Below are 25,009 nucleotides of genomic sequence, written 5' to 3' on the forward strand. Positions count from 1 at the left end.
GATAGATATGTATTAGAAATAAAGGAAAATTTTACTCACTTTTACAAGTTTTCGACTTAGCAGTGACGATTTTATAAGGAAAATGTGGATATTTTGGTATTTTTTGCCCAAATCGGAAAAGCATATATATGGAAGCTATATAGAAAGAACCGATTTCAACCAAATTTGACATGCATACTTAGTATTTTAATTCTACTCCCTGTGCAAAATTTCACGTAAATCGGACTACAACTTTGAACTCTGTGGACGGAAAATCGTGCGAAAGATACATATGGGAGCTATATCTAAATCTGAACCGATTTCACTAAAATTTAGCATACTTGACTACACTACTAATTGTAATTGGGCTAAAACTCTGGCTTCTGAGGCCATATAAGTCTATATCGGGCGAGAGATGTATATGACAGCCATATCTCAATCTGAACCGATTTCAATTAAATTTGGCACACCTGACTATAGTATTTATTGTTGTCCTGGTGCAAAATTTCAAGCAAATTAGCGTAAAACTCTGGCTTCTGGGCCATATAAGTCCATATCGGGCGAAAGATATATATGGGAGATATATCTAAATCTGAACCGATTTCAATCAAATTTTGCACACATGACTATACGACCAAGCGTAAAGTTTGTGCAAAATTTCAAGCAAATCAGGGTAAAGCTCTGGCTTCTCGGTCCATATAAGTGCATATCGGGCGAAAGATATATATGGGAACTATATCTAAATCTGAACCTATTTCTTCCAAAATCAATAAGGTTCTATTCTGACCCAAAACAGGAACTTGTGCCAAATTTGAAGGCGATTGGACTTAAACTGCGACCTAGACTTTGATCACAAAAATGTGTTCACAGACAGACGGACATGGCTAGATCGATTGAGGGAGCCACCCTGAGCATTATTGCCAAAGACACCATGTGTCTATCTCGTCTCCTTCTGGGTGTTGCAAACATATGCACTAACTTATAATGCCCTGTTCCACAGTGTGGAATAATGCATATTGTAGCTTTTTATCTTAGAAATTAAAAATAATACTTTTGTGTGCAAATTAAACAATTAAACAAAAAGTATTGGTGACAACCACAACCAAATAATAATTTCAAATTCGAGTAGGTTGAAAAACTGGGAATTAAGTTTAATTTTACTGAAAACATAAAATGTATCTTTTTAAATGTCGTAAAATTATATTTTAACGCGGTAAGTATTATTTCTATTGTTAGTGTAACTTTCCCAAAAATATCGTGTTTGGACGTTCGTTGTAAGAATTATATGCTTCTGTGCAAACATTTTTTGTATTAAAAAATTTATTCACGTAAACAAACACGTTGTAACATATTAACATATCGATTGCAAACATAATATACTAGTTCTCAAACACAATATTCTTGTACCCACACATATTGTGTTAAATTTTATTGTCCCAAACATCTTATTTTTGTATCCAAACATATAAAAAACACACTTTTTCCTCCGTGTAGAAACCGTAGTTTTTATTCAATTTGCTTGAAATTTTAAATCTAGAGGTTTTTGAGGACCATAAATGGGTCCCGATTTAACTCCTTGGGCTTATATAAACCGTAGTTTGCATTCTATATATCAGTTAACATTTTCCTACACTTATATACCACTATATTGCAGAATAAAAAATTAACTGAATTAGATTCATATATGGAATGATTTTATTGAACATTTTTTCATTAATGTGGACAAATCTTACATATTTGTGGTAAACCTTTTACTTCAAAATTAGAGCTGCTTACTTAAAGTCCACAAGAGCTTCGGAGGATTGGGACACTTACAAGATGAATCTGAGAGGATATCAACCAGAACTGAGAAGGGTTCACAATAACTCTTGGAATGATTACTGTAGCAGTATTGAGAATACGTCATAGGCTTCCAGACTATGGAAGGTACTAGCATCCACTAACTCCGCTCCAGGTTTCACTAAAACATCGGACGTCAATTGGACAATGTCAAGTGAGGAGACGTTGGAGGTAAGTCAGGAACAGATTCCTTTAATGTCATGCTGCATCTATTGCCTTTAGACATTTTGGACAAACAGTCAGCTGCAACAACGGCTATGCGGTTGCGCGAACTATCGCTGTGGTCGGAAAGAAATTACGGTCACAGTTCGGTCCTCAAAATAATGCCAGATGCCTAATGTGCCTAACGTAGTGGATTACACTCTGGCGAAACCACTTCTCGACAAAAAGTTTGAAACTCTAATTCCCAACAGTGAGGCGTGATGTATACAGACCCCGGGGAATAAAAGATATATAGATTTCTACACTGATGGCTTCAAATTGGATGGACAAGTGGGTTTCGGAGTATATTCTAAAGATCTGGAACTTCGAATAGCGAAAAGATTACCTAATAACTGTAGTGTTTTTCAGGCTGAAATATTAGCAATAAGAGATGTGGTGAATTGGCTGAGAAGTAAATATTGGCATTAATATATACTCAGACTGTCAACCTGCAATGAAATCCTTGGACTCTGTATTCCTTAACTCGAAAACGGTCATCTACTGCCGCAAATTTCTCAACGAGATGGCTGAGCAGTACAATATTCACCTATTATGTGTGCCTGGCCATAGGAACATACCGAGGAACTGCGAAGCAGATCAGTTAGAAAGACTAGGTGAACTAGAATGTGTTGGTATGCCTCTGGCTAACTGAAAACTGATCTCAAGACGCCAGATATCACTCCTGATATCTGCTATAACGGGTCGCTGCCTGATAGGCGAATTTGCAAAAACTATTGGTGCGAAGTATAATGACTACTGTATGAGCTGTCATGATGCGTAGGAAAACGAATCAATTAAACACATCTTGTGTGAGTGTCCTGCAGTGTCCTGAGTGTGTAAGCCGTAAGCGAATTTTAGAAGCATATAGCTTTATATTACTGGCGGACCTGGAAAACGTTAACTTAAGCAGTCTGCTAATATTTTTGGAACAATCTGATTAGTTCAACAAAAGAAAATAATAGAGAAGGTCCAATGGTTAAAACTAGAAGTGCCCATAGGTAATAGGTACTTTTAGTTAAATGTGGTATCACAATGGACTGAATAGTCTAAGTGAGCCTGAAACTTAATCTGGCTGCCACTTTAACCTAGGTTAGGTACGTTTTTAGTACAGTTTTATTTATTTATATAGACGCAGTTCTTCAATAAAGATATGTTTTATTAATATTTAATAGTTTATTAAGAATCAAACGCGTCAACTGGCTTTGAAATATTAGTTTAGTATTCCAATTTTGCAATTTTTAACTCCAATTTTTTCCTTCAAACTACGAAATTTTCATTAACTAGTGAAGAAATTAATTATGTCTAATAATTTTTCTTGAATTTGTCGAAAAATATTTACTTATTTTAAAAAAATCAGCGTGACATCTGCGTTTCTAATACAGTTTAGATAAAATTTTCTAATTGTAATCTAATTTTTCTTTCCTAGTGTGTTCACTGTTTTTTCAGTGTGTAAAATGTAATTTTTGCAACTTCTACCTTCCAGTTTTTATAAGTTGGTGCCTAATGATTTTGTCCTTTTTTACACTTTAATACGAAAATCATAAATCAATTTTTTCACAAAAGGTTAGCGTCACCAAATATTATCTGATAATTGAAGATTCCAATATGAAAACGAATAAAGGGGTTGTTATTCTGTTGGTGTTTTCTTGTTTCATCCTTTAAACACTATCATGCAGTTTTATAGACATATATTGTTTTGTTATTGATTTTCAAAATTTTCAAATAAAACCCGAAAAATGTGCTCACTAATATAAAACATCAAATATTTGATAGATTTTATTGTGTCTTATTTTTTAACATTCTCAGATTAAATTACACTCTGTATACCATAACAACACGATTTCAACTGAAAAAAATAACCCACGCGCAAAAGGTAGATTAAAGAAATATAGGAAAATTTCCTATATTCTAACAAGAGTGTAGAATATTATATATATATATATATATATATATATATATATATATATATATATATATATATATATATATATATATATATATATATATATATATATATATATATATATATATATATATATATATATATATATATATATATATATATATATATATATATATATATATATATAAAGGGTGATTCTTTTGAGGTTAGGATTTTCATGCATTAGTATTTGACAGATCACGTGGGATTTCAGACATGGTGTCAAAGAGAAAGATGCTCAGTATGCTTTGACATTTCATCACGAATAGACTTACTAACGAGCAACGCTTGCAAATCATTGAATTTTATTACCAAAATCAGTGTTCGGTTCGAAATGTGTTTCGCGCTTTACGTCCGATTTATGGTCTACATAATCGACCAAGTGAGCAAACAATTAATGCGATTGTGACCAAGTTTCGCACTCAGTTTACTTTATTGGACATTAAACCAACCACACGAATGCGTACAGTGCGTACAGAAGAGAATATTGCGTCTGTTTCTGAGAGTGTTGCTGAAGACCGTGAAATGTCGATTGGTCGCCGTTCGCAGCAATTGGGTTTGTGTTATTCGACCACATGGAAGATTTTACGCAAAGATCTTGGTGTAAAACCGTATAAAATACAGCTCGTGCAAGAACTGAAGCCGAACGATCTGCCACAACGTCGAATTTTCAGTGAATGGGCCCTAGAAAAGTTGGCAGAAAATCCGCTTTTTTATCGACAAATTTTGTTCAGCGATGAGGCTCATTTCTGGTTGAATGGCTACGTAAATAAGCAAAATTGCCGCATTTGGAGTGAAGAGCAACCAGAAGCCGTTCAAGAACTGCCCATGCATCCCGAAAAATGCACTGTTTGGTGTGGTTTGTACGCTGGTGGAATCATTGGACCGTATTTTTTCAAAGATGCTGTTGGACGCAACGTTACGGTGAATGGCGATCGCTATCGTTCGATGCTAACAAACTTTTTGTTGCCAAAAATGGAAGAACTGAACTTGGTTGACATGTGGTTTCAACAAGATGGCGCTACATGCCACACAGCTCGCGATTCTATGGCCATTTTGAGGGAAAACTTCGGAGAACAATTCATCTCAAGAAATGGACCGGTAAGTTGGCCACCAAGATCATGCGATTTGACGCCTTTAGACTATTTTTTGTGGGGCTACGTCAAGTCTAAAGTCTACAGAAATAAGCCAGCAACTATTCCAGCTTTGGAAGACAACATTTCCGAAGAAATTCGGGCTATTCCGGCCGAAATGCTCGAAAAAGTTGCCCAAAATTGGACTTTCCGTATGGACCACCTAAGACGCAGCCGCGGTCAACATTTAAATGAAATTATCTTCAAAAAGTAAATGTCATGGACCAATCTAACGTTTCAAATAAAGAACCGTTGAGATTTTGCAAATTTTATGCGTTTTTTTTTTTAAAAAGTTATCAAGCTCTTAACAAATCACCCTTTATATATATATATATATATATATATATATATATATATATATATATATATATATATATATATATATATATATATATATATATATATATATATATATATATATATATATATATATATATATATATATATATATATATATATATATGTATATATATATATATAAAGTGAGCGTCAAAATAAACTGTACAAAATTATTTATTAAAAAAATTTTTCGTTTCACCCTTTAAATTTTTTATTTTATTTCAAACTTTATGTTTTTTTTTATAGCGTATCCAAAACTTAATTTAACACAAAAACAAACAACAAAACATTACAAAAACAAGAGTTTTAAAACAAAAACAAAATATATGATATATTTTACGCGTCACAAATAAGTGTACATCTTATTTCTGTAATAATTGAGCGGCTTTGGACTTCCAAATATGCCGTTATATTCGATTGGTTGGTTACGTTGGTACATTATTTCAACTCTCTATTGATTTTTATAGTAGTTGGACGCCATTGTTCAAGTATAATCTTTTGTCGATAGTAAATTATTATTTTTCCAAACATGGGCAGACAAACGTCCACAGATATCAGAAAACTAGCTATAAATCTTCGAAGAGAAGGCAAGACTCTTCGTGAAATCGGGTCTATTATAAAACGAAGTCATAATACTGTTAAGAATATAATTGATAAGCACGAAAAATTTGGAATAGTGAAAAATCGTCCCGGTGCAGGCAGACCAAGAGTTTTAAATGAGGTCGAAATACGATCTATAGTGCGTGATGTAAAGAAGAATCCTTTTAAAAGTGCAGTAAAAATATCGGAGGAAGTCTCTTCTAGAAAAAATACAAAAGTAAGTGCTAGCACGGTAAGACGAGCACTGCATGCATATGGTCTCCATGGCCGTTTACCTCGAAAGAAACCCCTAATATCGCCAGTCAATCAGAAAAAAGTATCTACTATTCAAAAAAATACGAGAATAAAGAAGTTTCTTTCTGGCACAACATTCTGTTTAGCGACGAAAGCAAATTTGAGGTTTTTGGAAAAAAAAGTTGTGAAAGTATGGAGAACAACGAATAGGGAGTATGCGGAACAAAATTTAATACCTACAGTTAAGCATGGAGGGGGTTCTGTTATGGTGTGGGGGTGTATGGCAGCTAATGGAGTTGGGAACTTGGTTTTTATTGAAAATACCATGAATAAAACGGACTATCTTAATATTTTTAAAAATAATTTGCCATCTAGTGTTGAAAAATTAGGCCTACATCGATCATGGATCTTCCAACAAGATAATGATCCAAAGCACACTGCAAAGATAGTTAAGGATTGGCTTCGTCATCACACTCCCAACATATTAGATCATCCTCCCCAATCACCAGACCTAAACCCAATCGAGCATTTATGGGAGCACCTCGATCGTCAAATAAGAAAAAGAATAATCACTAACAAGGATATGCTAAAATCTGTTTTGAAGGAGGAGTGACAGAAAATTCCACCAGACGTAACCAAAAATTTGGTTGAATCGATGCCCCGAAGACTTGCTGCCGTTATAAAAGCAAAAGGAAAAGCAACCAAATACTAAACAATTCAAAATTTTTTAGTTAATGTAAAATGTACACTTTATTTTGACGCGTAAAAAATGGAATATATCTTAATTTTGTTCTGTACACTTTTTTGTATTAAGTTTTTAATTTTTTTTATTTATAGTTTTAAGTTAAGATTTAAATCCTCTTTTAGAATAACAAATTTTTTTTGTAACAATCGTAAATAAAAATGCTAAAATAAAAGGTATTTTAATACAAATGCTTATGTACAGTTTATTATGACGCTCACTGTATATATATATATATATATATACATATCTTATACTTCATTACTCCAGCGTTTCATATTATCAGCACTTGTTGATGTCTTTCCTGGTCCTTCGTGGTCATCTATTTTCCGAACGTCGTATCGATTATTTCCGTTACATTTTATTACTTCATATGGTCCGAAATTCTTGGCTCGAAGTTTCATTCAACTTCCGAACTGGGTCCTTGAGATTGATACTAAATCTCCAATCTTGTAATCTGTAGCGTTTTTGCGTTTTTTATCAAATGATTTTCGATTTTCCAATTGAACATCGGATATTTGCTTTTTTGCGGATATTCTCAATTCTTCTCTTTCGCGAAGAAATTCTTCAGCAACTTCTTTTTCAATAATTTCCATAATATGTAAGTCATATTTTGTATTCATTGGTACCCTTATCATTAGTTCAAATGGCGATGTTCCTATAGATCTATGTGTTGTTTTGTTCAGATATTGTTGAGTAACGCTGATATGTTGATACCATTTCTCGGGGTTATCCACACTGAGCTTCGATAAAACAGATATAATAACTCTATGTACCCTCTCCACCTGTCCATTTCCTCTAGGCACGCCAGTTGTAGTATGGATCATGTCAATGTTATTAGATTCACAGTATTCGCTGAAAATCTCACGAGGTAAATGCTATTCCTTTATCTGTTATAATACGTCTTGGATTACCAAAGGTTGTTGTGATTATTTTCATTTTTTCTATCACTTCTACTGTTGTTGTAGACTTTGTTTGAAATATCCACACAAATTTAGTAAAAACATCAATAATTGTTAATATGTGCTTGTAGTTTTTATGTGTCGAGTGCATCGGCCCCAGGTGATCAATATGCCAAGTGTCCAAAGAGACACTACCTTTTGGAATAGGATTCAAAAATCCTTCTTTTCTACCACATTTTTTGTCGGCCAAAATACACGGAATACAATTGTGAATGACGTCATCAATCACCTGTTTAACGTTAGAAATATAAAATTCTTTATCCAAAATATCCTCCATTTTGCGGTGTTTGAAGTGTCCTTGTTCTTGAGCTTTTCGCACGAGCGATGTATGAAAAAAATGTCCTCAGACAATGCGATTGATATATATATATATATATATATATATATATATATATATATATATATATATATATATATATATATATATATATATATATATATATATATATATATATATATATATATATATATATATATATATATATATATGTATGCCTTGCGTTAATTTTGGGGACACAAAAATATATATGATTTTACGAGTCTGAAATATTCTCCACATCTTTTTAAGCTCATCTAACCCAACATTGCACTATATGGACCACATATTCCATTTATTTCGGCGATTTCCTACGCACCGTTAGTTATGAGGACAGCAGGGTACGCATCGTGAATTTTGAGGACGCGTCCCCAAAACTAACGCTAGATATATGCCACACATGATTACCACCATCTCGTTTATATTTTAGCATTTTTTATCAACGCCGTTCCCAATGCAATCTTGGCTATGATGTTCTTCTTTACGCATGAAAAGTCTTAAAATAATCTTAAGACGTTGTTATGGAAACTCCGACGGTGGTGCAATGTGATAAGGCGACTGTTAATGCGTGTGGAGCAGAAAATCCAGGTTCGAGTCACGGCACACGCAATTATTTTTACCAAAAATCTTTAGTTTAAAGACAAAATCTTTGGAATCAGCATTAAATTTCGTCAAAATCCAGCCAATTTATCTCTTTCTTCACACTCAAAAAAGTGGTTACAATATTTCAGCAAAACCGATTTAATTCATTTTTTGTTCGTGAAATTAGTAGCTTTTAAGATAGATTCGATGACTTTAATAATTTTTTGCGCACGTTAGTTAAATTAACTAAAACAGAGTAAAAAATCATACAGAAATGATGCATAAAGATTAGCTAAATTCATGTATCCCACAAAATAGTTCAGAATTTATTAACATTGTTAATTTTACGAAATATGCACCCATCTTTAAATTCCTATAACACTAAAGACATTTTTGCAGTTTTGAACTCCAATTTGTTCTTCAAACTACGAAATATTTTTAATGAGTGAAACATAATATTTTGATCTAATAAATGTATTTATTATATGTCGCAAATATGTTATGCTACCCAGCAACAAAAGAGTATCCAAACAAATAGTAAAAATGTTAGTTTTAGATCCTGAAGTGGTGTTAAACAAAGTTAAAATTAACCCTTAAAAATATGAAAAAAGTGAATTAAAATAACTTGCTGTGTAGGACATCTTTGGTCGGGCATTTTAAGAAGTGAATTTAAAGCTGTGCCATTGGAACAACTTCGAAACTTTTTGCTGGGTAGTCTATATGACCATTATATGCTTGCACTTAAAAGTAATATGTTAAATATTTGAGTTCCAAATCTATAATTTTTACACCGAAATATATGAAAACAGTCTTTTCGTCCATGTTTATTTGTACATAACATTTGTACATAATAACACTAATAGTTAAAAACAAGTATATACGGCCGTAAGTTCGGCCAGGCCGAAGCTTATGTACCCTCCACCATGGATTGCGTAGAAACTTCTACTGAAGACTGTCATCCACAATCGAATTAATTGGGTTGCGGTAACTTTTGCCGATGACAAGGTATCTTAAAACTTCCTAATACCGTAATTTATACCACGTAGTCCATACGTGGTATATATTAAACTTAAAATGGCCGATTAAATACGTATATAATTAAGTTTGACAAAATTTTCTATAGAAATACAATTTTTACAAAATTTTCAAAAGATTTAAAATTTTGAAAACATTCTCTATAGAATTAAAATTTTGACAACATTTTCTACAGAAATAAAATTTTGCCAAAATTTTCTATAGAAATAAAATTTGACAAAATTTTCTATAGAAATAAAATTTTGACAAAATTTTCTATAGAAATAAAATTTTTCTAGATTATTTTTGCTCGAGTGGCAAGCATGATTATGAACCGATATGGACCAATTTTTGTGTGATTGGGGATCGGCTATATATAACTATAGACCGATATGGACCAATTTTGGCATGGTTATTAGCAGCCATATATTAATACCACGTTGCAAATTTCAACCTGATCGGATGAAATTGGCTTCTCTTAGAGGATCCGCAAACCAAATCTGGGGATCGGTTTATATGGGGCCTATATATAATTATGGACCGATATCGACCAATTTTTGCATGGGAGTTTGAGGCCATATATAAACACCACGTACCAAATTTCAACCGGATCGGATGAATTTTGCTCCTCTAAGAGGCTCCGGAGTTCAAATCTGGGGATCGGTTTATATGGGGGCTATATATAATTATGGACCGATTTGGACCAATTTTTGCATGGTTGTTAGAGACTATATATTAATACCATGCACCAAATTTCATCCGTATCGGATGAAATTTGCTTCTCTTTGACGCTCCGCAAGCCAAATCTGGGGTTCGGTTTATATGGGGGCTATATATAATTATGGACCGATGTGGACCAATATTTGTATGGCTGTTAGAGACAATATATTAACACCATGTACCAAATTTCAGACGGATCGGATGAAATTTGCTTCTCTTAGAGCAATCGCAAGCCAAATTTGGGGGTCCGTTTATATGGGGGCTATATATAATTATGGACCGATGTGGACCAATTTTTGCATGGTTGTTAGAGACCATATACTAACACCATGTACCAAATTTCAGCCGGATAGGATGAAATTTGCTTCTCTTAGAGCAATCGCAAGCCAAATTTGGCGTCCGTTTATATGGGGGCTATACGTAAAAGTGGACCGATATGGACCAATTTTTGCATGGTTGTTAGAGACCATATACTGACACCGTGTACCAAATTTCAGCCTGATCGGATGAAATTTGCTTCTCTTAGAGCAATCGTAAGCCAAATTTGGGGGTCCGTTTATATGGGGGCTATACGTAATACCATCCGACCTACATCAATAACAACTACTGGTGCCAAGTTTCAAGTCGATAGATTGTTTCGTTCGGAAGTTAGCGTGATTTCAACAGACGGACGGATGGACATGCTCAGGTCGACCCAGAATTTCACCACGACCAAGAATATATATACTTTATGGGGTCTTAGAGCAATATTTCGATGTGTTACAAACGGAATGACAATGTTAATATACCCCCATCCTATGGTGGAGGGTATAAAAAAGAATCATTATTTTACAAATACGCACCGTTAATAGCATTACAAAACAGGCTGAAATATTAGCAAACTATATGTTATGCAAGTTCAGCGCATCGGCCGTTGAAATGGTGGACATCCATCCTATGACAAGCCCATGTTAAATACATCGCTTCTGCGCCAATTTCAAACCACTTCTGGATCGAAAAATAACATTTTCAATACTTTTTGGGACACTTTTTTGCTGGGTTTGGAAGATGGCCATAAAATCTTAGTCTGTACTGTTTATTTTACAAAAAATTGCGGATGTAATTAAGTGAAAGATATTTTGAAGGGTCTCGCAATTACCACACAAATTTTTTGATTATTTGAAATGTCGTATTGTTTGTGAATTAATTTTGCAATTGCTGACTGAGGCTTTTACAATTCCTAAGGTCCATTTTGACGTTTTGTAAGCAAAACTACACTGAAAAAAAAAACAGTGAACCAGGAAGAAAACTTTCTGTTTATTTTAGAAAATTTTAACTAAACAGTATTACAAACGCTGACCCCACGCCGGTATCACAAAAATAAGTAAATGTTTTTCGACAAATTCAAGAAAATTGACTAAACATATTTATTTTTTTTTTTCACTTGTTAAAAAAATTTTGTAGTTTGAAGGAAAAAATTGGTATTCAAAATTGCAAGAATGTCTTTAGTACCATAAATTCAAGATGGTCGCAATTGTAGTAAAATTTACAAATTTAAAGAAATAATAAACTATTTTGTGCGAAGTACGAATTTAGAAAATTTTTTACGCTTAATTTTATCGCGTTTTTTAGTTCATTCAACTGACGTACGCATTTGCATTAAGAAAAATAAAGTTAAATTGTCTTTAGTGAAATATAGTGTTCACTTAATTTTGAATGTAGGGAATGTTGAAGTCGATCTTACTCAGTTCACACTCAAGAAAATATTGTTTTGAGGCCAATGATTTCATGTTCTTCAAATACGAATCCAAGTTTTTTAGACCCATTTCTTTGATATAAAGTTTTTTCCCTGCCTAAAAGTCGATCGACTTTTCAAAAAAGTCGATTTGTACTTAGAGTTAAAATTGGATATCCTGACATGAAAGAAAATTTTGTTTTACTTGGTTTTAATAGTTCTGAAAAAGTCTACAAAATTAATAAAATTGTGTTTAATATTGTTGGCATTTTGTATCTTGACTTCCCTGAAACAAATTTCTTTGTAAACGGAACGACAAATTTCATTCAAAGTACGAAAGATTTCGTTCTTTTCACGAAAAAAAGTTCTTCAATTTTTTTGTAGTTTGTATGGAACAACTTCGTACATTTTTAACTGAATTAACATATTGGCGAGAACCCGATAATTTTTGATAATCATTACAAATTTGTACTGGAAGACATCCGTGTACTTCAACAAACCAGAAAGAAATCACATTTAATTTTTGTAACTTGTAAGTTGGTACTGGAAGGCGTTCTTATTTCAAAAGAAAATTTTGTCAAAATTTTATTTCTATAGAACATTTTATCAACATTTTATTTCTATAGAAAGTTTTGTCAAAATTTTATTTCTATAGAAAAGTTTATCAAAATTTTATTTCTATAGAAAAGTTTGCCAAAATTTTATTTTTTTTATTTCTGTCGAAAATTTTGTCAATATTTTATTTCTGTAGAAAACTTTGTCAAAATTTTATTTCTATAGAAAATTTTATCAAAATTTTATTTCTATCGAAAATTTTGTCAATATTTTATTTCTATAAAAAATTTGTTCAACATTTGTCAATTTTTTTTGTCAAAATTTTAATTCTATAGAAAATGTTTTCAAAATTTTATTTCTGTCAAATTTAATCAAACCAACTTACAATTAAGAAGACGGTGTTAAGAAGTTTTAAGATACCTTGCTATTGGCAAGTGTTTTTGCAACCCACGTAATTCGTAAAAGTTCCTGAAAGAGTAAAATTGATATCGACGCAGTACCCAAAAAAATAATTCTCACCTCCAAATTAAATTTTAGATAAACAAAAATCTATATATAAAAAATTCTATAGAAATAAATTTTTGACAAAATTTACTATAGAAATAAAATTTTGACAAAACTTTCTATAGTAATAAAATTTGTACAACATTTTCTATAGAAATAAAATTTTGACAAAACTTTCTATAGTAATAAAATTTGTACAACATTTTCTATAGAAATAAAATTTTGACAAACTTTCCTATAGAAATAAAATGTTGACAAAACTTTCTATAGTAATAAAATTTTGACAAAATTTTCTATAGAAATAAAATTTTGAGAAAATTTTCTATAGAAATAAAATTTTGACAAAACTTTCTATAGAAATAAAATGTTGATAAAATTTCCTTAGAAATAAAATTTTGACAAAATTTTTTATAGAAATAAAATTTTGACAAAACTTTCTATTGTAATAAAATTTTGACAAAATTATCTATAGAAATAAAATTTTGGCAAAAAATTTTATAGAAATATTATTTTTTACAACATTTCTATAGAAATAAAGTTTTGGTAGATTATTTTTGGTGATATGGACCAATTTTTGTGTGATTGGCCATCGACTATATATAACTAAAGACCGGTATGGACCAATTGTTGCATGGCTGTTAGCGGCCATATACTAACGCCATGTACCAAATTTCAACCGAATCGAATGAATTTTGCTCCTCCAAGAGGTTCCGGAGATCAAATCTGGGGATCGGTTTATATGGGGGCTATATATAGCTATGAACCGATATAGAGCAATCTTTGCATGGTTGTTAGAGACCATATACTAACACGAATCGAATGAATTTTGCTCCTCGATATCATGTTTCGTTCGGAAGTTAGCGTGATTTGAACCAACGGACGGACATGCTTAAATCGACTCAACATTTCACCACGCCCCAGAATATATAAACTTTATGGGGTTTTAGAGCAATATTTCGATGTATTACAAACGGAGTGACAAAGTTAATATAACCCCATCCTATGGTGGAGGGAATAAAAATGTTCTCACTTCCACGAGGTTTATTTAGTTCTTAGCACCTATTTCTGTAATACAAACTATATATAAAAAAAAACTGTTTATTAAATATTTTTTGCTTGGACGGAGATTCGAACCGAGGACCATAAAGTTGGTTACCAAACCCACTACCCACTGAGCTACGCAGCTCTTATTCCCATCGCCGTTCAATTAGTACAATAACTATTAATGTCCAAACAACACATACAGTCAATCAGTTCTACTTCCAGACGAGATTACTGGCCACGCACACAGCCGAAGACAATCCTCGTTAGAGGAATTAAAAAACAAAAAACCAAAAAGAAACGTTGCCTAATTTCATTTATAAACAAAGTACAGCGCGCTTAAAAGTTGCCAATTTTATGTACTCAAGCGGGTAAATTTTCGAAGTAAAACATTGGCCTCGTGGTCTACACTCACAAAAAGTGAACTCTCTATTTCACTAAAGCCACTTTAACTTTATTTTAGTTCATGGAATTATTATGTTTGGAGAAAGTTTCCTTTACTCTAATAAGTTTTTGCGTACGTCAGTTAAACTAACTAAAAATGGGAAAAAAATTATACATAAACTAAGCATAAAGATATACTAAATTCGTATTTCTAACAAACTAGTTCATTATTTCTTTAAATTTGTAACTTTTACTAAACTTCGTATATCAATAAACACATTCTTGCAATTTTTAAGTCCGATTTTTTCCTTCAAATTTCAAAATTTTCTTGAACAAATGAAAAAAAATTAATTATGTCTAATAAATTTTCTTGAATTTGTCGAAAATTATTTACTTATTTTTGTGATATCGGCGTGATGCCAGCGATTGTAATATTGTTTAGTTAAAATTTTCTACAAATATTCAACATTTTCTAAAATTAACCAAAAGTTTTCTTCCTGGAGGGTTCACTGTTTTTTCGGTATATGAATCTAATTTGAGAGAAAGGTATAAAACTTTGGGCTTTGTGCAGGACTGCCAATAAAATTTCAAGAAAAATCGTCACTATTTTCCGAATAAATTGTCATAATCGTCATTTCTATTTTAAAAATTGTCAAAAAATCTGCAATGTAAATAATATTAAAACCAAACTAAATTTTTGGTTAACAACATAAGTGTTTATTTCATATAAAAAACAGAAAATTAACATACGTTACTATGCATTCCAACAACAAAAGAATAATGAATTCAGCTTTGTAAAAACAAATATAAAAAAACAAATATTTTTGTGATTTTTATTTAAATATAACAATAAAGATCTTTAGTATATACGTATCGGGCAACCAATTTCCAAAATTTGATCATAAAACTCTTATTGATTGACTCTCTAATAAGGAGGTACAATTTTCTATAGAAATCAAATTAACAAAATCTTCTATAAAAATCAAATGTTGACGAAATTTTCTATAGAAATGAAATTTTGCAAACATTTTTTAGCAATAAAATAATAAAGAATTTACAATAAAAAAATTGACAAAAATGTTCTATATACATAAATTTTTGCAAGAATGTTCTATAGAAATAAAAATGTGCAAAATTTCTACAGATATAAAGTTTTGACAAAATTTTCTATAGAAATAAAATTTTTGACAACATTTTCTATAGAAATAAAATTTTTAAGAAATTTTCTATAGAAATTAAATTTTGACAACATATTATATAGAAAAAAAATTTTGAAAAAAAAATAAAATTTTGACAAAATTTTCTATAGAAATAAAATTTTGACAACTTTTTCTTTCGAAATAAAATGTTAACAAAATTTTCTATAAATTCAATATAAAACATTTCTTTCGAATAAAACAACATTTGTTTATATCTTAACCACAAGAATTTGATCAACAACTTCAAAAAAAAAATTTTTTTAATTTGGTAAAATTTCCTTCATATTTTGGTGGTTTATTTTTGGGGCGAGTGGCAACAGTGATACTAATACTGTAGATTTAAAATGAGGTATAGCTCCTACATGTATGAAAATGCTAGCAAAAACTCTTTTTTTTGCTGGCTCTGAACTTTTTCTATTCAAATTTTTGAACGGAGCTAATATCGTCATTTTTGGGCAAAAATCGGAAAATCGGCAAAATTGGCAGTTCTGAGTTTGTGGTTATAACAGTGTCAATCCGACGAAAGATATATATATGAGAGCTATATTTGAATTTGAACCGATTTCAACCACATCTTTGGCATGAATAGATAGAATATAATCTTTTTCTCTCTGCGTAAAATTTAAATGAATCGGAGTGAAAATATCTTACACTGAAGGGATGTGGTTATATAGGTGTAAATCGGGCGAAATATACATATTGGATATAGAAACTTAACGATACTACACTGAAAAAAATATTGACCTAATATGCAAGATTACGCAACTTAAATTTTAGGACTCGAAATTTACGCAATGCTAAGGACAAAAATCTTTAAAATAATGACATTTTAATTAAAAGAAGGTTTATAATCCTTGCTTCAAAAATTTGTTTCATTAAATTTAGGACACAAATATTGAAATTTTGCGTTCTTCTGTTGAAGTTGTAGATCTTTGAAGTAAGGCAAATGGTCCTTAAAATAAAGAAAAACATTTTTAATTTAAAGAAATCGTCTTTAACTCAACTGACATATTGAATTTTTAAATTTAAGATAAAAATGCTTCAAATATAGGCTAAGACTTATTTTAAGGATTTGCATCTTTGGTTTAAAGTTTTTTTAGCATTAAGAAAACAGTTTTTGCTTGGCATAATTTGGATTTTAAAACTGGAATTTGTTTGTACATGAATACCTTTATTAATATATCGCAAACAGAGAATAAAAAGTCGATGAAGGAGATATGTATCCAATTTTAATTTTATCGATCCTAGATTTAAAGCCAGGGAGGTCCGTAAAAATTGTCTTCACTTTAAAGAAGCCGCATCTTTGGCTCGGAATCAATACCAAAATCCTTAAAGGAAGGTCAAAATCTTTGGATCCAAGTAAACTTTTTTTGAGTGTACTAATTTCGGTTTTTGTGCAAAATTTGAAGTAAATCAAGGCCAGAGTTTTAGGCTTTAGGAGCCGAGCGAACTATAACTTTGAATACAAAATTGTGTGAGCAAACAGACGGATATAGCAAGATCGGCTCAGACGCCGGCCTTGAGCAATATTTTCAATCTTGTTTCTTTCTGGGTGTACTAACTTATAATACTGTGTTGCACAATGCTGTAAAGGTTATAATAATTTACTCCGGAATGAAGCTTTATACAAACGAAATTTCCTATATTTATGAAGTATTTTCTTTATTTAATTTTATTACTTTTAAAGAAATTTTTTTCTTTTCTTTCTGCATATAAATTGGATTTGGTATCCGTCGCACAAAATCTTCCAAAATATACCCCCATGTTCCATTATTCGGAATAAAAAATTAAAGTTAATAAAAAACTTCTATTTTAAAGGATTTTAAAAATAATTCTTCCCCCAAACGAAATTTTAGTTTGGATATACCAATTGAGAAAATCTGTATGCTTCATTTTTGTATAATTTTCCCTCTTTTTAACATACATAACAATTTATTAAAGTCGAGAAAACTTTCTCAAAACTTAACAATTCCATGAACTAAATGTCATATGAACTGAGTGTCATATAGGTTCACACTTTTTTGAGTGTACATTTTCATACCAAAAATTTATAAAATTTAATGAAAAATGCTGCCGCAGTTACCAAAATTAAAAAACCAACGGAACAATTTTAACAAGTCGATATCTCAACATTAGAGATTTTATATAACAATGTTTCTTTTTAAATTTAATAAAAAATGCAGCAATTTCTACCAAAAATTGCCAAAGTACCCATTTTCCTACAAACAACATTTTATTCAAATTGATTTGATATTTTTCTGAAAGAATGTAATTGATATTGATGCTACACGCAAAAACTAATTCATTCCTCCCAAAGGAAATTTAAGCAAACAAAAATCATTTCCGATTTTGTTTTTGCTATAAGAAAGTTTGATTAGAAGAACACACTGAAAAAAAGTAAGGAAAGTCTAAAGTCGGGCGGGGCCGACTATATTATACCCTGCACCACTTTGTACATCTAAATTTTCGATACCATATCACATCCGTCAAATGTGTTGGGGGCTATATATAAAGGTTTGTCCCAAATACATACATTTAAATATCACTCGGTCTGGACAGAATTTGATAGACTTCTACAAAATCTATAGACTCAAATTTAAGTCGGCTAATGCACTAGGGTGGAACACGATGTTAGTAAAAAATATGGGAAACATTTAAACCTGAAGCAATTTTAAGGAAACTTTGCAAAAGTTTATTTATGATTTATCGCTCGATATATATGTATAAGAAGCTTAGGAAAATTAGAGTCATTTTTTACAACTTTTCGACTAAGCAGTGGCGATTTTACAAGGAAAATATTGGTATATTGACCATTTTTGTCGAAATCAGAAAAAACATATATATGAGAGCTATATCTAAATCTGAACCGATTTAAACCAAATTTGGCACGCATAGCCACTGTGGTCATATGAGTGTAAATCGGGCGAACGATATATATGGGAGCTATATCTAAATCTGAACCGATTTCAATAAAATTTGGCACACTTGACTACACTACACTGAAAAAAATATTGTCGTGAGGTCAAAGATTTCATGTCTTTAAAATACGAATGCAAATTTAGCTTAGCATAGAAGACGCATTTCTCCAATATAAAGTTTTTTTTTGTCCAAAAGTCGATAAACTTTTCAATGAAGTCGTATTGTCCTTATAATTAAGTGATTTCACTTAAAAATGGGTATCATAACATGAAAGAAAAAATGTTTGGTTGAAGGTCAACTTGACTTTAATAGTTCAGAAAAATTCTTTAAATTTAATGAAATTTTCTTTAAATTTGTTGTCTTTTTGCATCTTGACTACAAAGCAAAAAATCGTGCAAATATAGGACATGTTTTTCAACACTTTATTTTAAAGACGTTTCTTAATTAAAACATTACATAATTTCTACTGGAAGTCGAGACTTAATATGGAAAATAAAGTTGTCGTTAACACGTTTTTAAAGAACTTTGATATAATATGAAGAAAAGAAGCTGAAAAGCGAAAATTTAAAATTTGATTCCTAGAAGCAAGTACACAAATCCCAAATTGGAAAGAGAATTGTGTCTTAAAAGTATCCTTACTTTTATTCTCCGCTTCTTTGGAATCAATACCAAAATTTTTAAAGTAAAGACAAAATCTTTGGAACCGGGTATGCTTTTTTCAGTGTACTAATTGTACTCTTAGTGCAAAATTTCAACCAAATTGGGGTAAAACTCTGGCTTCTGGGACCGTATTAGTCCATATCGGGCGAAAGGTATATATGGGAGCTATATCTAAATCTGAACCGATTTCTTCTAAAATCAATAGGGTTCTATTCTGAGCCAAAACACGTACTTGTGCCAAATTTGAAGTCGAATGAACTAAAACTGGGACCTAGACTTTTATTACAAAAATGTGTTCACGGACAGACGGACATCGCTATATCGACTCAAGAGCCCACCCTGAGCATATTTGCCAAAGACACCATGTGTCTATGTCGTCTCCTTCTGGGTGTTGCAAACATATGCACTAACTTATAATACCCTGTTCCACAGTGTGGCGCAGGGTATAATAGGTTGGCTGATAAGTCCCCGGTCTAACAAAGAAAAACAAATTTTTTTGCCAAAATTCGTTTTTATTATTCACCATAGTTTCCTTCAAGAGCAACACAACGATTATAACGACCTTCCAATTTTTTGATACCATTTTGGTAGTACTCCTTCGGTTTTGCCTCAAAATAGGCCTCAGTTTCGGCGATCACCTCTTCATTGCAGCCAATTTTTTTCCCTGCGAGCATCCTTTTGAGGTCTGAGAACACGAAAAAGTCGCTGGGGGCCAGATCTGGGAGGGGAAGCAATTCGAAGCCCAATTCATGAATTTTTGCCATCGTTCTCAATGACTTGTGGCACGGTGCGTTGTCTTGGTGGAACAACACTTTTTTCTTCTTCATATGGGGCCGTTTTGCCGCGATTTCGACATTCAAACGCTTCAATAACGCGATATAATAGTCACTGTTGATGGTTTTTCCCTTCTCAAGATAATCGATAAAAATTGTTCCATGCGCATCCCAAAAAACAGAGGCCATTACTTTGCCAGCGGACTTTTGAGTCTGTCCACGCTTCGGAGACAATTCACCGGTCGCTGTCCACTCAGCCGACTGTCGATTGGATTCAGGAGTGTAGTGATGGAGCCATGTTTCACCATTGTCACATACCGACGGGAAAACTCGGGTGTATTACGAGTTAACAGCTGCAAACACCGCTCAGAATCATCAACACGTTGTTGTTTTTGGTCAAATGTGAGCTCGCGCGGCACCCATTTTGCACAGAGCTTCCGCATATCCAAATATTGATGAAAGATATGACCAACACGTTCCTTTGGTATCTTTAAGGCATCTGCTATCTCGATCAACTTCATTTTACGGACATTCAAAATCATTTTGTGGATTGTTTTGATGTTTTCGTCGGTAACCACCTCTTTCGGGCGTCCACTGCGTTCACCGTCCTCCGTGCTCATTTCACCACGCTTGAATTTTGCATACCAATCAATTATTTCAATTATTTCAATTGTTCAATTGATTTCCCTAGGACAGAGTCCGGAAACTCATTATGAAGCCAAGTTTTTGCTTCCACCGTATTTTTTCCCTTCAGAAAACAGTATTTTATCAAAACACGAAATTCCTTTTTTTCCATTTTTTCACAATAACAAAAGTTGCTTCACAAAAGACGCTCTATCTCACAAACTAATTGACTTACAGACGTCAAATTTTGACACGAATCATTTGAAGGTTGGTACTATATAAAAATAATATGCATTTAATACTAGTGACGCCATCTATGTGTCAGACCGGGGACTTATCAGCAAACCTGTTAAACAGTGAACCCACCAGGAAGAAAACTTTTGGTTAATTGTAGAAAATTTTGAATATTTTTAGAAAATTTTAACTAAACAATATTACAATCGCTGGCATCACGCCGAGGTCACAGTAACAAGTAAATAATTTTCGACAAATTCAGGAAAATTTATTAGACATAAATAATTTTTTTCACTTGCTAAAGCAAATTTTGTAGTTTGAAGAAAAAATTGGAGTTCAAAGTTGCAAGAATGTCTTTAGTGACACACGAAGTTCATGATGAATGAATTTGTAGTAAAATTTACAAATTTAAAGAAATAATGAACTATTTTGTGAGAAATACGAATTTAGTTAATCTGTATGCGTAATTTGTGTATAATTTTTCCCCATTTGTTAGGTTAGGTTAGGTTAGGTTATGTGGCAGCCCGATGTATCAGGCTCACTTAGACTATTCAGTCCATTGTGATCCCACAGTGGTGAACTTCTCTCTTATCACTGAGTGCTGCCCGATTCCATGTTAAGCTCAATGACATTTGTTAGTTCATTAAACTAACGTACGCAAAAAAATATTCAAGTAAAGGAAACTTTTTCCATAGCATATATAATAATTCCATGAACTAAAATAAAGTTAAATTAGCTTTAGTGAAATAGAGAGTTCACTTGTTTTTGAGTGTAGCATATACTTTTTGTGATGAACGTTTATGTTTTTACAGGATGCGGAAACAATTTCATAAAGACTAACTCAAAACAAAATTTCTCACTTCCACGAGGTTTATTTAGTTCTTAGCACCTGTTTCTGTAATACGAACAGCGTAAAAAAGTCTATTAAATCTTATATAATTTTTACAAATTATATTGCTTGGACCAAGATTCGAACCGCGGACCATAAAGTTGGTAGCCAAATGCAATACCCACTGAGCTATGCAGCTCTTATTTATATCGACGTTATATTATCACAATAACTATAAACACGCAAGCAACACATACAGTCAATCAGTTCTACTTATAGACGAGATTGCTGAGCACGCATACAGCCGAAGACATTTTGGCAATACGGGAATTGTCAAAGATCAAACATCTTGCATTGACCGTTAATTTCGGGGACATTGTAAGTTCAGGGATACTTTTAATAAAACCTCCTTTTTAAATCAAAACTTTTTACAATGGGTCTGTTTGCATACATACAAGAGAGTAAAACTTGAGTTAGTAATTTTAATTCTATTTTTTGAAAAAAGTGGCAGAAATGTACGCGAACGCTTTCCTGTACCCAAGGCCGTAATGAATGGATGAATATTTTTATATAAATAAATATATATTTTTAGCTGCATAGAAAAATCTTATCGAAGATGTTGAAGAAAAGCTGGAGGTTTTATTTTGAAAAACGCTTACCTATAAAACTTGCACAAATCATAGAATACTAGTTGAAAAGCCCGTCAAACGACGATCAAAAAAAAACAAAATGTTTTTGTTCTCGCGCCACAAATTTCATTTTTGGAAAATGTATTTCTGCTTTTTATGTGTGTTTGTTGTTCTTTTTGTGAACATGACTCGCTTTGGTTGGCCATAGCAACAACAACGAAACAGCCAAACACACATGTGTAAATGAAATGGCGCAAAACCTGCGAAAAGAAAATGCAAGAAAATGTAAAAAAATGCAGCCATTTTTCCAAAAAAAAAAAATATCCAAATTTTCAACGATCGATATCTCGAAAAGGAAGCCTTTTCGGCAAAATTATTACTGAACATTTTCTCTTTAAAATATACTATTTATACCTATAATATGGGTTTTAGTTAAATTTTCTAAAAAATGCAGCAATTTTTCCAAAAAATTAAAAAATATTTAAATTTTCAAGGATCGATAGCTCGAAAACTAAGCCTTTTTGGCAAAAGTGTTACTTAACCTTTTCTCTTTAAAATACACTATTTATACGTAATATGCACTTTCTATGTTAAATTTTCTAAAAAATGCAGCCATTTTTCCAAAAATATCTATTTGAATATCTAAATTTTCAACGATCGATACTTCGAAAACGAAGCATTTTACTTGTTACTTAACATTTTCTCTTTAAAATACACTATTTTGGTTAAATTTTCTAAAAAATGCAGCCAAAAAATTATAAAAATTTTTTATTTTCAACGATCGATATCTCGAAAACTAAGCCTTTTTGGCAAAAGTGTTGCTTAACCTTTTCTCTTTAAAATACACTATTTATACCAAATAATCGGATTTTTGTTAAATTGCGTAATAAATGCAGCCGTTTTTCCAAAAAATTATAAAATATTTAAATTTTGAAGGATCGATATCTCGAAAATCCTAATCCTTTTTGCAAAATTGTTACTTAACCTTTTCGCTTTAAAATACACTATTTATACGTAATATGCATTTTGTTTGTTAAATTTTGTAAAAAATGCAGCCATTTGTACAAAAAAAAAAATTGAATATCAAAATTTTTAAAAACACAGCTTGTTCACAAACACAGGGTTGTTAACTGATTTGTGCGAAATAATATGTATGCTATTTTTCCGTGCGAAAATTTCAGAGTTGCATTTTGTCAAAAAAGCTTAGTTTACGAGATTTCGATCGTTGAAAATTTAGATATTTTAAAATTTTTTGGTAAACCGTCTGCATTTTCTACAAAATTTAGCAAAAAGTTTCTTATGGATATAAATGGTATATTCTAAAGAGCAAATGTTAAGTAAACTTTTTGTTAAAAAGCTTAGTTTTCGAGATATCGATCGTTAAAAATTTAAATATTTTAAAATTTTTTGGAAAAATGGGTGAATTTTTTACAAAATATCTATTTGAATATCTAAATTTTCAACGATCGATACTTCGAAAACGAAGCATTTTACTTGTTACTTAACATGTTCTCTTTAAAATACACTATTTTGGTTAAATTTTCTAAAAAATGCAGCCAAAAAATTATAAAAATTTATATTTTCAACGATCGATATCTCGAAAACTAAGCCTTTTTGGCAAAAGTGTTACTTAACCTTTTCTCTTTAAAATACACTATTTATACCAAACAATCGGATTTTTGTTAAATTGCGTAATAAATGCAGCCGTTTTTCCAAAAAATTATAAAATATTTAAATTTTGAAGGATCGATATCTCGAAAATCCTAATCCTTTTTGCAAAATTGTTACTTAACCTTTTCGCTTTAAAATACACTATTTATACGTAATATGCATTTTGTTTGTTAAATTTTGTAAAAAATGCAGCCATTTGTACAAAAAAAAATTGAATATCAAAATTTTTAAAAACACAGCTTGTTCACAAACACAGGGTTGTTAACTGATTTGTGCGAAATAATATGTATGCTATTATTCCGTGCGAAAATTTCAGAGTTGCATTTTGTCAAAAAAGCTTAGTTTACGAGATTTCGATCGTTGAAAATTTAGATATTTTAAAATTTTTTGGTAAACCGTCTTCATTTTCTACAAAATTTAGCAAAAAGTTTCTTATGGATATAAATGGTATATTCTAAAGAGCAAATGTTAAGTAAACTTTTTGTTAAAAAGCTTAGTTTTCGAGATATCGATCGTTAAAAATTTAAATATTTTAAAATTTTTTGGAAAAATGGGTGAATTTTTTACAAAATTTAACAAAGCATTGTGTCTCACATACAAAATTGAGTGTGTCGAGATATATGGTATATCATGCTGTATTTTAAGAGTTGTTTCAAATTGCATCAGAGTA

At 31.5% G+C, this 25,009-nt stretch overlaps 1 protein-coding gene and 1 long non-coding RNA gene across 3 annotated transcripts in view; both read left to right on the top strand.

Moving 5' to 3' along the window:
* Window positions 1-25,009, top strand: part of Samuel (SAM-motif ubiquitously expressed punctatedly localized protein) — a 532,479-nt gene that overhangs the window by 441,896 nt on the left and 65,574 nt on the right. The gene's annotated exons all lie outside the window — the stretch shown is intronic.
* On the top strand, window positions 8,529-10,098 carry LOC142225958 (uncharacterized). The gene is made up of 2 exons (XR_012719538.1): window positions 8,529-8,628; window positions 8,718-10,098. It is a non-coding gene; the product is annotated as an uncharacterized LOC142225958 (long non-coding RNA).

This window comes from Haematobia irritans, chromosome 2 (assembly GCF_050003625.1).
Source record: "Haematobia irritans isolate KBUSLIRL chromosome 2, ASM5000362v1, whole genome shotgun sequence".
NCBI classification, from domain to species: domain Eukaryota; kingdom Metazoa; phylum Arthropoda; class Insecta; order Diptera; family Muscidae; genus Haematobia; species Haematobia irritans.